Genomic DNA, 14,782 nt, shown 5'->3' on the forward strand with positions numbered 1-14,782 from the left:
TGGTAGGTGTAAGTTTTTCACTTTTCTTATGAGGAGATGTGAAAAATTATATCTGATCTTTTGTCTTTAGAATGTAATTGATCATTATTCCGGTTGTATTTTCTTTTACATCCGTTACCTATTAGTTATCACTTAGCTAATCGTTTGCACTGATACAGATTTCAACAAATCATCAGAAATTTTTCCCGCATGTTTTAAAAGCTGAAATGTTGTAACTGGCAGAGTGTAGGTATACTGCATTATTTGTATTGTTTTGTATTCGGATAGATTTTAAGTTTTGTATTTAAAAAAAGAAAATAATAAGGATTACCGGAACTGAGATACTGTAAATTCTTGCAAAGTCCATAATTGCAGGAGAAATATGAATTAGCGAATACTTTGATTAGTTAAATAGTTATATTTAAAACAAGTTTCACTTTTCCAGTATGATTATAAAATGTACGTTAATTCACTTTTTAAAAAATATATCATATAATCGAAGAAAACATTGAGAAATTAATCCTAGGCAGAATGAAAAAAAAGGAAAGAAAAGAAACATATTTGGAAAAAAAAAAAAATAAGCGTGAAAAGTGAAGTTACGAATGTCTGATGTATAATGTCTGATGAATTTTCCTATGTGCATCACTAGATTAAATTTTGAGAAAAAAATACTAATGCTTATTACTCACATTAGAATAACAGCCATTAAACAAATAATAAAGTAAATGTATTGCGTGAATTGAGAGAAAAATGTAAAACGTATGTACTACATTCAGATTTATCGTAATATGGAAAATTTTTAGAATAATTCATTATTCATGCATGCACGGCTTATATAGTGTGCCAGTATCATTATTTTTAAATAAATGGCTAAACAATTGCTTTGATTCTTATAAATATTCTATCTTTTGTATAAGGTTTTTAAGTCTCTTCCATTTAATAAATTGGTATCAAGAAATGCGCACTTTCTAGTCGCAAAATAGTACCATAAATCATACGGAAAATTACTGATGCGATATCAACTGACAATGATACACAAATGGAACTACAAAATTCATTTTTTTCTAATTTTTAAAACAGAATAAGGAAATAATTAAGAGTCGCATAGCATTTAATTTTTTTGATTATTTCAGTCTTAATGTTATCATTAATTACGAAATGCAAAGTTTATTAGCATGAAATCTTTTGTAAAAATCGACGTTTTTACTTAGTTTAAACAGCCTATACGTGAATTAAAAATGAAGCTTAAAAATGCTCAATAGAGCAACTTACACAGCTTCTAAATTCCTCACGGATTTGAAGTTGAAATTTAAACCTTACAGCTGTTAGGATTCAGATTCAAGCTTTAAAGATAAAAACGATTCATTTCTTTGACCTATTTCAATGTCAACTCGGGAATAAAGTCGTTTCATGACTCGTTATTATCGATTACAAGATTGTATTATCCAAAAGCCTTGTGTTCTGAATTTGCACAAGTAGAATTGAGAATTGATTACATTAGCAGTGGAGTGAAAAAAGCAAAAGAAACTCTTGTGAAAAAGCTAGCAAAAGAAAGCATAATCAGTAGGAAAACACTTATAAAAAAGTGAAAAAATAATAAAATGCTATGCAAGAAAGTGAGAATTGCATTGTGCTAACACCAAGTGACAGAAAGCTTCTGTGCGAACACACATATGCAGAGAAACAAAATACCAGTCAAAATGCGGAAAATTTCCCCTCTCTTTTATAGTCCGCTTCTGGTAGCACAGTAGAACTTAATAATAGGCGACTGATAGCTCCACAGCTACATCGCCGCTGACTGTGTGTGGAGGAAGGATGTAGGATGCGTTATAGGTAATATAGATTGTAGGGGCGCTGCGAGACTTTCTTCGATCCGTTCGGAGAGCGGGGGTGCTCACGGGGGCGTGGTTTAGAGTCCTCTCAAACATAAGCACGTGACTTTGAACTTTTGACCAAGAAAGTTTAGTAAGATGACTCATCAGAATTTATTTGCTCATTTATTCCCGAATTCTGTATTTTTAATTTTTTGTTCTCCGTTTGGAAACGAAATGTGATGTTATCGATTTCTTGCTCAGTTTATATTTTAAGTTTTTTCATCTTAGGAATAAAAATGATAATGGAAATATTATTGGAAGGACAAATCAATTTTTAGTAATTAAAATTAGAAATGATTCAAAATACATTATAACTTCAAAGAGGAAAAACATCTTTTTGCCATTCTTACGTATCATTTTTGATTTTAGAGAATTTTCCAAGTAACTGTTCTTTCAACTATAAAGAACAACATTTGCCCCTTAAAAACTGATTTTAAATGTTTAAGAAATATCCATGATTTAACGTTGATTAGTACTGCAATAGACTCCGTTTAATGTGGCCACGTTTGTCGACAACTATTTTGATAATATTAAACGATGGGAAAAAGAATTTATCACAACAGCAATTGAATTTAACTAATTTAATATAAATACAACAGGAAGCATATATATAGACACTTTCCCAGAATTTTGATTAGGATAATACAAAAACATTATTATGAACTTTTCATAATAACTTTAACGTATTAACTTTAAGTTCACGTATTAACTGTGTATAACATTTCTGAAAATCATTGTACCGATTCTATCCCTAATCTTAATAATCGGGGGGCATTTCTTATTCACTGGAAGAGAATATGCAAGGGCAAAATTTAAAAACCGGCAAAAAATGCAATTTTAGTTGCGCGTAGATGTTTTCAAAGGATTTTTTAGGAGGTCACGGAAACAAAAATTTTCCAGAAATGTTTTTGCTGCTGAAGAAGAGGAACCCGTATATGATAATCCTAAAAATCGATACAGTTTTATTTTGACTAATAGAAACCAAACTATTTGGTGACATAATCCCTGACTTGGTCGCATTTTTCTGACACCCAGAAATATTTAAAACCTGATTTAATTTTATTTGGTGTCTTTATCCCTTACTAGGCAGCTTTACTTCAGTTAAAAAAATATTAAGTAATATTTTGACCGAATTGTTGATCATATAATAAACGATGAATCTGCCACGTTTTCGTATAAAAGGTGGCGGGACTACGGCATTTCGATAACAATATACGAATGATAGCATTAACCGAGCTCACATTAAGCTGCGCCTAATTTATTTGAAATTTGTGTAGTGTATAATCAAGCAATATTGTATTCTAACTTTATGAAACACCACTGGAAACACACTATTAATATCGACAAAACAAAGGCAAAATAACTTGAAAATATTAGATAAATATTTGACAAATAAATAATGGGTGCTATTTAAGATAATATCACCAGCAGAAATAACTTAAATATCGAAGTCCATTGAATTAACTGCATAAAGATTTACATGTAAGATGAATGTAAAGCATATATATATGACTGAAAATTACGCTTCAGAAACATATTAATGAGCTAATATTAACTAAATGTACTGAAATATGCATATAACGTTTAATTAATTACGGCAAAATACTCGATTTTACCTTCTAGTAAAGTAATAACAACAAACCCTTTACGTGCCCCTGCAAATAAATGCAACTGCAGGAACTAGAATTGCAAACCAACGACATCATCCAAAATGGGAAAGTCGTGGAAGACAAGAGAAGACAGCAGACCATGTGGTAATAAGTGCATCAAAATTATATAAGCATTTCAAATTCCTTCACTACAGCCATAGTCAAACGTTTCAAAGTCGAAAAATAAAGTCCGAAAACGTCAGTAGACCTCCCAACATTTGCTATGAGAAGAAACATATCTGGAACAGCATAATACAGAGAAAGTACTGGATTCATAAACAGCATCTCTTCTCACCAAAATACGCAACGTATGTGATACACTGTAAAAAAAAATCTGTAAAGTTACTAAGAAAAGTCGTGGAAACTGGGATGCCATGGATTATTTGAGTAATCAAAACAGGAATTTTCTTAGTAACTTTACAGAGATTATACCTGTAATGGTTACAGATGTTTGACATGTAATGTTACAGGAAGTTATTCTGTAGGCATAACAAAGTTTTTGTATGTTGATTACCGAAGCATATGCCTGTAAAGGTTACAGATCTTTGATCTGTAATGTTACAGGAAATTATCGTGTAAGTATAACATGTTTTTCATATGTGATTTACCAATGTAAACATCTGTAAAGATTACAGGAAATAATAGTGTAAGTAGATCGTAATTTTTGAATGTGAATTACTAAAGGGAATATTTGTAGATTACTAGTGTTCTGCTTGTAAGGTTATTGCAAGTGATTATGTAAGAACATGTATTTTCATGTGAAATTTTAAAGGATATAAATGTAAAAGTTGCAGATAATTTACTTAAAAGTTCTCATAATTATGCATATAGAACATATCTGTCTTATACAAAATACAAAAATGATGTATTCCTAAATATTAAATATTTTGATTGTAATATTACTATAAATAATTACACATGTAGAACATATGTTTTATGTGAAATGTCTACAGCTACTGCTTGTAACAAAATATGCTGCATTTATTTATTTGTGGGGAAAGGGAAGTTATGTAACTTTAAATATTAAGTTTTTTTTTTTAAGGAAAAATACCTTAGATTTTCTAAAAGATATACAACATTTTCTTTCAAAATATTCCCAATGTTAAAAAGAAGCTCAAATTTTATGTTTTTCTTACATCTGCATTACTTTCCTTTATTGAATTTTAAGACATCTCAAAGTTACATATGCATCACGAAATAGCTGGAAAAAAAACTTGTGTATTAGACTTAATGGTTTTTTTGGCAATAAATTAGTAATGTTCTAGAATTCCCCCGCTGAACACTGGTAGTTCGGTCCGAGGTTCAAATCCCGCGAATGGGCTGGTTGTATGGGTATTTTCATGGTTTTCTCCATGTGTAACATGTATATAAGTCTGTTTCCCTTCGAAAGTCCTCCACAAAGGCATTTCTCCACTTAGGCAGATAGTCCTAGTGTGCTTTGCCATACTTAAGTAAACTAAACCAAATCATTCTCCTTATACCCAACAGTGTAATCTAAAGAGACTGCAATTGGATATAATTACAGTAAAAAAATATTTTAATGAAATTGTTTCAATAAACAATTCTAAATATTTTTTCAAATTCTAAAAAAAATTACTTATGTAACTCAACAATGAACTTAAATTCAGTTATCACAAGTTATCCAAAATTATTTTCATGCTTAATTGCATTATTCATTTTAATTACAACATATAATTCTTTTAGGCATAAATGTTTTTTAATCTCTTCTGCTACTGACCATTAATTGAAATAATAGATTAATTAATCGGACAGTTGTACAGGTATTTTCCCAGATTTAAAACTTTATTAATAAATTACATTCTTCTCATTGAATACAAAATTGAAGAATTAGTTAGTCCTAAATTTAATTTTTCAAGTATTCCTTCTACTAAAACATTTATTGCCTACAGGCAGCCAGACAATAAGCTGAACACTAGCATTTGGCTCTAGATTTAAATCCTAGAGAATGGGCTGCCTGTGTAAATGTTTTGCCTGTGTAAATGTGTTTGTTAAATGTCTGTGTAAATGAAGTTTTCCTTAAAATATTCCTTTCCTTGGACAGATGGCCCTCTCTTACTTTGTCATATTTCAAATAATCAATTCAAGCATTTAATGTAGGTATGACTTCACAACTTCGTCCCAAATTCTAACTGAAAAATTGAACAGAATACCCTGATACTGTGTCTATAATACATGATGAATATAGAATGATCTTAAAAATTTAAGGAAGAAAATATAATGTATTTGGAAATGCCTTGATCCTATAATTATATTTTTCTCTGCTATGCCTAGAAAATTAAGAAAAGAATGTAAAAACTGAAGATAAAGAATTCAGCATTAATAATTGATATGATAGTAGTAATAAACTAAAAATTTTTTAATGAAAAATTGATAATGCATAATGGCTCCTTAAAATTTTAATTTTCTATCCTACTATTAATGGAACTAATTTATCACTATAATCAAAATGACTCAGATTTTCTTTCTTTAACTGATGTCAAAAATACGATGATTATTTCAAAATTCCTGTGGATGATTTAATTGTTCTCAAAATTTTCTATTCATTTATTAAATGGTTCAGATTAATGTTTTTGTTATCATTATTTCAAACGACTTTTTAAATCTTCGGGAAAAATGTTTAAATCTTCATTCAACAAAATTATATTTTTAGATAGATTTTTATGGAATAAAAAATTCTGTAAGATAATATTCATTCACACAAGATATTAACTTAGTATTTGCTCATTACTTTACAAGTATTCGATGAAGCCTTTTAGTGTAACATACAGGTTACATAAGGAACCATTTCATTTTAACGTAATATTCCATAATCATATATTTTATTTCAAAAAATATCATATTTTGAAAATATTGGATATTGCAATGGATTTCGACTCTTTATTCCAATACACAGAATATAGAAAAAAAATAGGTTTATTTTTATTTGAAAACTATCCAAAAGGAAAATAGAATAAAAAATAGGTAAAATTTATATTATTGTTATTTTTAAATAACTAGTTGTGAAGGTGCAGTCCTCTTCTTCTTAGGATTCAAAGCATGGCTCCTAAATAAAGAAAAAATCACATTCGTTAGAAGTACATAACATATTCTAAATTTGTTATGTGACATTTTAATTTAGAATCTCTTCATAATAACTGCATGCACTTGCACATATTCCAAATGATTTAAATCTTTTTTTAAATTAAAAATTAAATTGCAAACAAGATTCCTTTTGGTCCTTTCATGAAATCATAAATTGCATGTATCATCCATTTTTGAAGCAAAAACAGTACAAATTTAAATAATTCATTTTGCAGAAAATAATTTGAGGTTTATTAGATATTTACTATATTTATTTGTAATATAAAATAAATCTGTAAAGTAGTTTTAATAATGATCAGATTTTTTTTAAGATTAATTTCTCTAGAAATTGAAATGTATTAAGGTAGCACTTCTCAATCTGTGGATCATACAGCTTGCCCTCATGGTCCTCCGAAGTTTCCAAAGGAGACAAAAAAATTTAGTTGAAAAATCTCAGAGTTTAAAAAGTTACATATGACAATCATCTATCACCTTTTCTCGTAAGATAGACATTTTATGAAATTTATGATTGGTTACCCTACTTACAGACTTCCCACTCAGTCTTAGCAGTAAAAGATGGATTTAAAGCACTATAACTGTGGTACTTACCACCATATATCCAAATATACTATCATATATCCACTAAGACTGTGGTCTTACCATCATATATCCAAATATAGAAGAGCCATGCAAGAATTACAAATCATCCTTCTCATTAATAATCATGAAATATTAGAAATATAACTTTTCTTCAATGGACTTAATTATGAAATATAACGGATTTTAATTATATATTAAAATATAAGTGTACTAGTAGTAATATATGCTAAAAAATTGCTTTCGAAGGAAACAGCAGCAAGGTGATTCACAAATTATGATAATTCACATAATCTCTATTCGAAAAAAGTTTGAGAAACGCTGAAACAGGAGAATAATTAAATTATGGTTAATACTGGTAATTTCAGCCATATGCTTTAAGCTTGATGATCAACATTAAAAAATTCTCAGAAAGTGTTAGATCAAAAACTACTTTTCCACATAATATGAACTTATACGTAACAGCATTTAATACTTAGCTCACTGGCAAAATATACAAAATTTTGAAATGCAAGTATATATATATAAGGCCAATAATATAGTTATCAACAATTAATGCATGAACTTCAATACTTACACAATTAAAAAACACATGAACAATGATGTTACATGCATTCATCCTCTGAATTAACTAGTCAGTTTGGGTATTTTCTATCTTAGATGTCGCAAAAATTGATCGTGGATTTAATATTTTAAATGTTCCTCTCATAGACATTTTAATACTTGTATTTTTTACATAGAATAAAAAGTTTTACATCTTTAGTTTTACAGATATTCATTTGTTCACTTATTACGATTAAGTTTTACAGACAGAACAGATGATACCTGATTACATTAAGTGGTATTTAAGACAAACTTACTTACTGGTATTTAACACAGTTGCTAGAAAAATATTACATAGTGAAAGACAGGGTACAAAGTCAGAATCTGAAAACTTATTGACTTACACTAAGCTATTTAATGCTTGAAATATTTATGATTAGATAATATCTTTTACATCATCAATATCTAACAGTGATATGATATACTTTAAGTATACAGTAAAACCACTCTATAACTTTTCCATAATTTTGTACAATTTTGATATTTAATGGAGGTGGTTACTTCACAAAGCATGATTCTCAGTGATAATTAATATCAATGTTTGTATCACCAGAATACTTGACATAATCACTTAAAGAGGTATAGTTGCTAAGGAAGGTTTTTCTATACTTCAAACAATGGTTTACATATTTTAAAAAGTATATTTTTCTGACACTGTTATTTAAAAAGTGTATAACTCCTTCTACTCTTAAGCATAAAAATTTGAAATTTTTATGCTTAAGAGTCATTCATTTAGTTGTAACTTACAGGAAGATATCATAAATGCCTTTAAATGCCTAAAATGTTTTAATTTATGAAAAACAGCAGTTAGAGTATATTGAAGGGTGCTCCCTGTATTATCAAGGGAGTGCAAGTTTGTGCAATTCTCTGATGTTTTCTTAAGTGAAAATAGGTCGATGTGTACATGGATAAAGTCAAGGGAGTGCGCGATGCCAAGTTTGTACAATTCACAGATTTTTTTTTAAGTGAAAATAGGTCGATGTGTACATGGATACCGAGTATGTGCAATCTGTCTTCGTGTAGCGGCGGTTTTTGGCACACAAATCGTCGCTACACAAGCCAAAATAACATGGTCAAAGAATTGGACAAACTCGGTATCCATGTACTGCCAAAAATCGCCAAATTTTGCCAAGGGGCACCCATAAATATGCTTTTACCAAAACAAGCTTTAAGGCATACTGTCAATTACATTTTAAATTCCAGTGATTTTTCAACACTAGTTCAAATACTCTAAGCATATGTTTGCATAAGTTACATAACTTTTGCATCAGCAAAATTTATAACTTAGCAAATATGAACTATGAAAAAAAAATATTTGAGCTTACCTTGACCTTTGGATTTACTAAATCTATGACACTTTTAACGCCAAAGAAATTCGATGACCGAAAATACGCGATGATTTATTTAATCTGGTTTTAAAATGGGTCATTTTAAGTTTGGCTATATCAACAACATATTACTCAGTATTGTTGGATAGTGAATTTGTAATTCTTTTTCATTCTTGAAATATATACACATGACAGAATTGGAATAAAAATTTTAGGTTTTTCAGATGAACTCATAGATTGAACTAATTTGTTGAATTTTATCAAGTAGTTCTTAAAAATACAACCAACGATTAATTAAAACCAACTGCAATTCAAATGTATACTCTTTGTCAAAAAGGAGCAGTAGAACTTATTTTAAACATTCAGCAATAAATAGTTTTCTGAATATATTTTTTAGCGTAACGGCAGTTTCAAACATAATAAAGAGAACAACATTCATTCTAATGAGGATAATTTTGAAAATAATTCACATTAAAATATATCTGAAAGAGATTTTTAAATGAAAAGATGACACAAAAGAATTATTCTCAAAAAATACATGTTATCTCAGATATAGAAGAAATTTGGCATTGAGCTGAGTATTGAAATTAATATATGCAACTGACGTATCATTACTAATATTTCCATGATTTGATATTGAATGCTATAACTATTAAATATTAGCAAATGCATTTTATAATGAACTTTGCACCAAAATTTATAGTAAATTTATATGTAAATTTACATTGTAAGTACTAGAATGAATGTTGTACCATTTTATTAATATTTTACTTTTCAACAAGCATAAAGGAAAAAATAGAATTTTTTTTCTTTAATGTTCCTAGTATGTTACATCATAGTTAAAAATATGTCAAAGTCACGGCATTTCGATTGCCTTTTGTAAATGTTGGTTATAATGTAACTTAATAGATGCTTTATAAGTTGGTAAAGACTGTCCTGGATTAAAACTATCTTTAACACAAAAAATAATATACATTGAATACTTTTACAAATATGTAATTGCTATCCGACTATATAATCTTTTAAGGCGAACTTATCGCATGTATTAATGAAATGATATTCCATTTTAATGTATGTTAAGTTATTTTGTCGAATTTTTTAAATATATTACATTTATTTTTTCTTTTTCGTTGAGATTAATAATAACATACATAGTGTAATAATGCTCTGAAAAATATTCTAAAGCAGTTCACGCTGGGATTAATGATAACATGTATGGAATAATAATGTTACATCTGTCAACAAAATGAAAAATATGAATATTCTAACGCGATATGTTTTAAAAGATACATAAATATTTAACATGAGAAATTATTAGACTATAGATAGAACATTAATATTAAGCTTATTTGTTTTTAAACTAACATATTAACAAATTTGTTTCTGTTTATAAATATGAGCAGTTTAACTGCAGACACCTGCAGATGTAACGAATAAAAGTTGTTATTTTACTAAATGGAACACAAGCTCTGTGATTTGAACTCTAACAATAATTCAACACGGGTTTATTTAGGAGCATTAGAATTATAAGCTAAACATTAAAAGAATTTAATTATAGATAGTGTAAAGAACATAACAAATACATTACATAAAATTAGTAAAATACACGTCAAACACTATTTCGAACTTACCTCGACCATAGCAAAAATAATGGCTAACATGGCGACTACCGTTGAACTCTCCCGCTAAGACGCTGTTTTTCCACCTTCTTCCTGATTGGTTCTTCTCTCTCAGCCGTTTTAAGCCACGTGATCACACGCTACGGACAAAATCCAAGCAAAACTTCTTGAAAAACTCCTGTAGAGTTTACAGTTTCGTTTGGTTCTGTGTTCATTACAGGTATTTCCTTCGTAATTGTTCGCATTTCTGTAACTATACAAGACTTTTGTCTGTAAACTTCGAGGTTTTTTTTTACAGTGTAGTATCTCTCGCAAAGTAAGTCTAAAAATTCACTACCGTAGTTTGGTGAAACAAAGATCTTCGAACGCAGCAACACAAATGAAAGGTCATAAGGCGAAATCTAAAACGTGCGACGGGGTCGCTATACGTCAAATCCTTCTACAGAAATTAAGAAAAGAATGGGCCATTAATAGAAGTACATGCTTGTAAGAGCTAAGCAAAATCCTTTGTAACCAGACTATAGAAGCCCGTGGTATTTTGCACAAAATAGCGACTAACACAATATCTAAACCATACCACATCTACTTGCGACCTAGACAAACAACAAATAATAGCACAAGAACAGTTTATTATTATACTAAATACCGCATTTACAAGTGACAGTTACAACCTGGACACGCCATTGGAACATTCCATGCTAATGGACACCACAAAGTCAACAACGCCTGATGACACGCCTTTCACAGTAAAAGAAATTCAGCATGTCTTCCATCAACTGCCTAGGAAACCAACTCCAGTCTCAGATGAGATCGACAATGTTATAATTAAAAATGCCTACAACAGCAGACCACGGTATCTTCTGAAATGTCTGAAGTATTGCATTACTGAATCTTCATCAGTAAGTTAGAAATACGGATCCACACAGTCCGACTCCTATTCCCCATCTGTCTTTTACCTGCCTTAGGAAAGGTGTACGAAAAATAATTAGTTACTTGATTATTTCACCATTTGCGCAAGTTTCAATACTTGAGGGGTACACAGTATGGCGATTGTACCAGAAAATCATCGCCTCATGGATCTAAAAGACAGTATTTCTATCAACAGGCTAACCTGATATCACTATGCTATTGTAAGCCTCGACTTCCGAGGTGCATTCGACACCCTCTGGTGACCTGTGATTCTGCATGCCCTGCGAGGCGCAAAATGTCCCAGCACCATCTATTTCATTTTTCGAAAAGTAGCTAAAAAATAAACAGCACATTACAATTTATGAGACTGGTCCCATCAGCAAAATGCAAGACAGAGGTTGCCCATTAGGTTAATGTGCTGGACCTATCTTGGGTAACTTGTCCTTAATGTTAATGCAGAATGACAGTTATTGCTTACGCTGATGATACGGGTTCCATAATAAAAGAGAAGACAAGAGGAGAAGTTAAACGATACTGGAATGAAACACGTCAGCTCTTCTATGACTACTACAACTAAATCAAGTTTCGCATATTAGAAACATAATCCACGGCACTCATATTCCTTAAAATAGACATCAAACTCACAAGTAACCTGAGATTAGAAATGAAGGGACATATAATTAAAATTATCAGCACACTTTAATACCTCTACATCGTCCTAAAAAATCGGACGAATTGCGTGCAAACTTCGGCGATTCTCCAAGATGCCAAGTGGAATTTTAATCCAAAACTACAGAAGAACCGCCTCTACAAAAGTTGATGAAAAAATCATAACCTATGCAACGACAGACTGGTCAACACCATTGCAAAATATTAAAGTAAAACAGGTTCTAAACACATATAGACCATTTGCCGTCAACATTAGATGCACCTACTGTACAACTCCCACAGGTGCAGCTAATATAAAACGATTAGTCACAAAGTCTTTGAATGCAAGGCAATGCGCTGAAAATATTAAGCCTACTTTGCAAACAGATTTTGTCATGATTATAATAAAAGTTAAGTCCAGTAATAGTAGTAGTTTTACATTATAAGCTCAAAGTCAGTTAGTTACTTCTCTAACCATTCGTTCCTTCTTCGTATATGAGATAGAGTAATACCTTAAATTCAGAGGCTAGTGCTGGTTAAAGATTAATTTTAAGCATGCGATAAACATTTCAAAGAATTGAATGTTTTTTAGTGTTTCAAGTTGAAACTTTTGATTTTATTACTTCTGTGCGTTACTAACTTTTTGGCATCTATCAGTAACATTTAAAATCATTCTGTGTTACCGATTTGAAAGTGCTTAAACAAAATCTGCACTGTGTTTAGTATCTAAATACTCTTCTTTGTTTTGCATCAGACTTTAAATAAAATAAAATTAATTTAATGGAAACAAAAACGAAAACGTATATGCACGTCACATAAATTTTTCCAGAATCCACAGAAAATGGGAGTTTTTGTGGCGGTTCTTTCCATTCCATCATAGCTCTTTATGCAAGAATTAAATAGTTAATATTTTAATACAGAATTTTTTATTTTTTGGCTAAGCGCAATCACGAGATTCATACAGTGCCTTGGAGAAATGTGATGCTTTATGAGCATGTGAGTTATTGATAGGTGACACACTGATAAATGAATCAGTGACACTCTTGGAGTGTCCTCATTAATCTACCGTTATTCCAGCCACAGAAGCAAAGAAAATAGTTAATCCTAGGTATGATTTATAAAAGATGAAGTAATGGAAAAAGATTTATTTATCCAAGAGCGTTGTCATTACTCTTCTCAGCGTTTTTAGCTGATAGTTTTTCTTCTCATATAAATAACAGTCTATTCTATTCTGCTTAACGCTAACGCTAAATTTCCCATTTTAGTAGGTAACTTCCTATAACATTGTTAATTTTTATAAATATAATACGGTGAGATAATTCTCCCTAATTTAAGTCAAATCATCTGTTTCAAGGAATTACTGCACTAAGATTTTGTCTTCTCGTTTTGTGTAAGCTGTTCCAGTTCGCAACTGGAGATGAATGATTCGAAACTTGGCAAGCGCAACTTGGCAAGATTTTCAACTTTTCTAACTATGAAACCCTTAATAGTCTTGTAGATGAATAAATAAACATATCATTAATTTATTGAGAAACAGTGAACGTAAAATTAAAACTTCCATTTTGTAAATGGAAAATTGCATATGGATTCATTTCGTATAAAAATTTTCCATACTGTTTCAGTAATAACAAAAAGGTAAGTCTTTCAAGAACAAAGATTCGAAATTTCTAAATTTCTGAGCAATGGCTGATTTTGAGACACAATCCTTAAGATCACGATAACCTTAAGTATAATATTATGCATTTTTTAATATTTAAGCAATGTCATTCTATTTTGAATAGTTTACCCCTGGAATACAGAAGCCTTAGCCAGTTTTTCTTGGCTTCTGCTCGAAAATCCGGATTTGGTTATTTATATTATCACCCGAAATTGAATCTTTAATTTTACATTTAAATATTAAAATATACTGTGCATATTTTAATATTTAAACCAACTGCGTAGCTAAAAACTTTCATAGTTCTGAGATATTTGTATTTTGACATAAAAAGGTTCAAATAAAAATTTCTCCTTGTAAAAGCTATGCAAATAATCGTTAAAAAAAGCTTTCGATCTTCCTGCCTTTAAACATCTGAAAATGAAAAATTTCATCCAAAATATACTCATAACTTTGAGCATGTTAATCAAATGGCATCTGATTACGACACAAAAGTGCTGGCAAATATATTTAAGAAACATCTGTCTGAAAAGGTGCTGATCTTAAAGCAATTTTCAAATGCTGCATCCATCTACAAGAAAAACCCTATTCTATAGGAAAAATAGATGCAGATATCTTTTAAATTTTGATAGAGAAAATGAGGCAAATATGGACATATTTCTTGAAAAGTAAATTTATTGACCAAACGTAAAACCAGAAAGCGACAGACATGTTCGTCAGACAATAAATAAAAAAATGTGTCCTAAAACAATAGTAGTAGATTTAGGATATACAACAGGATCTTTGTAATCCTGAAACAACTGAAAAAGAGCCATTTTAACAGAGATAACTATTTTCGGTT

The 14,782-nt window shown here is 30.1% G+C and overlaps 1 protein-coding gene across 3 annotated transcripts in view; it reads right to left on the reverse strand.

Annotated features, from left to right (window-relative positions):
• The window catches only part of LOC118197706 (potassium/sodium hyperpolarization-activated cyclic nucleotide-gated channel 3-like), an 847,214-nt gene that overhangs the window by 441,557 nt on the left and 390,875 nt on the right, over nucleotides 1–14,782 (reverse strand). The gene's annotated exons all lie outside the window — the stretch shown is intronic.

The sequence above is a fragment of the Stegodyphus dumicola genome, chromosome 4 (assembly GCF_044657685.1).
Source record: "Stegodyphus dumicola isolate Sdum_Otavi_A_Nest chromosome 4, ASM4465768v1".
Taxonomy (NCBI): domain Eukaryota; kingdom Metazoa; phylum Arthropoda; class Arachnida; order Araneae; family Eresidae; genus Stegodyphus; species Stegodyphus dumicola.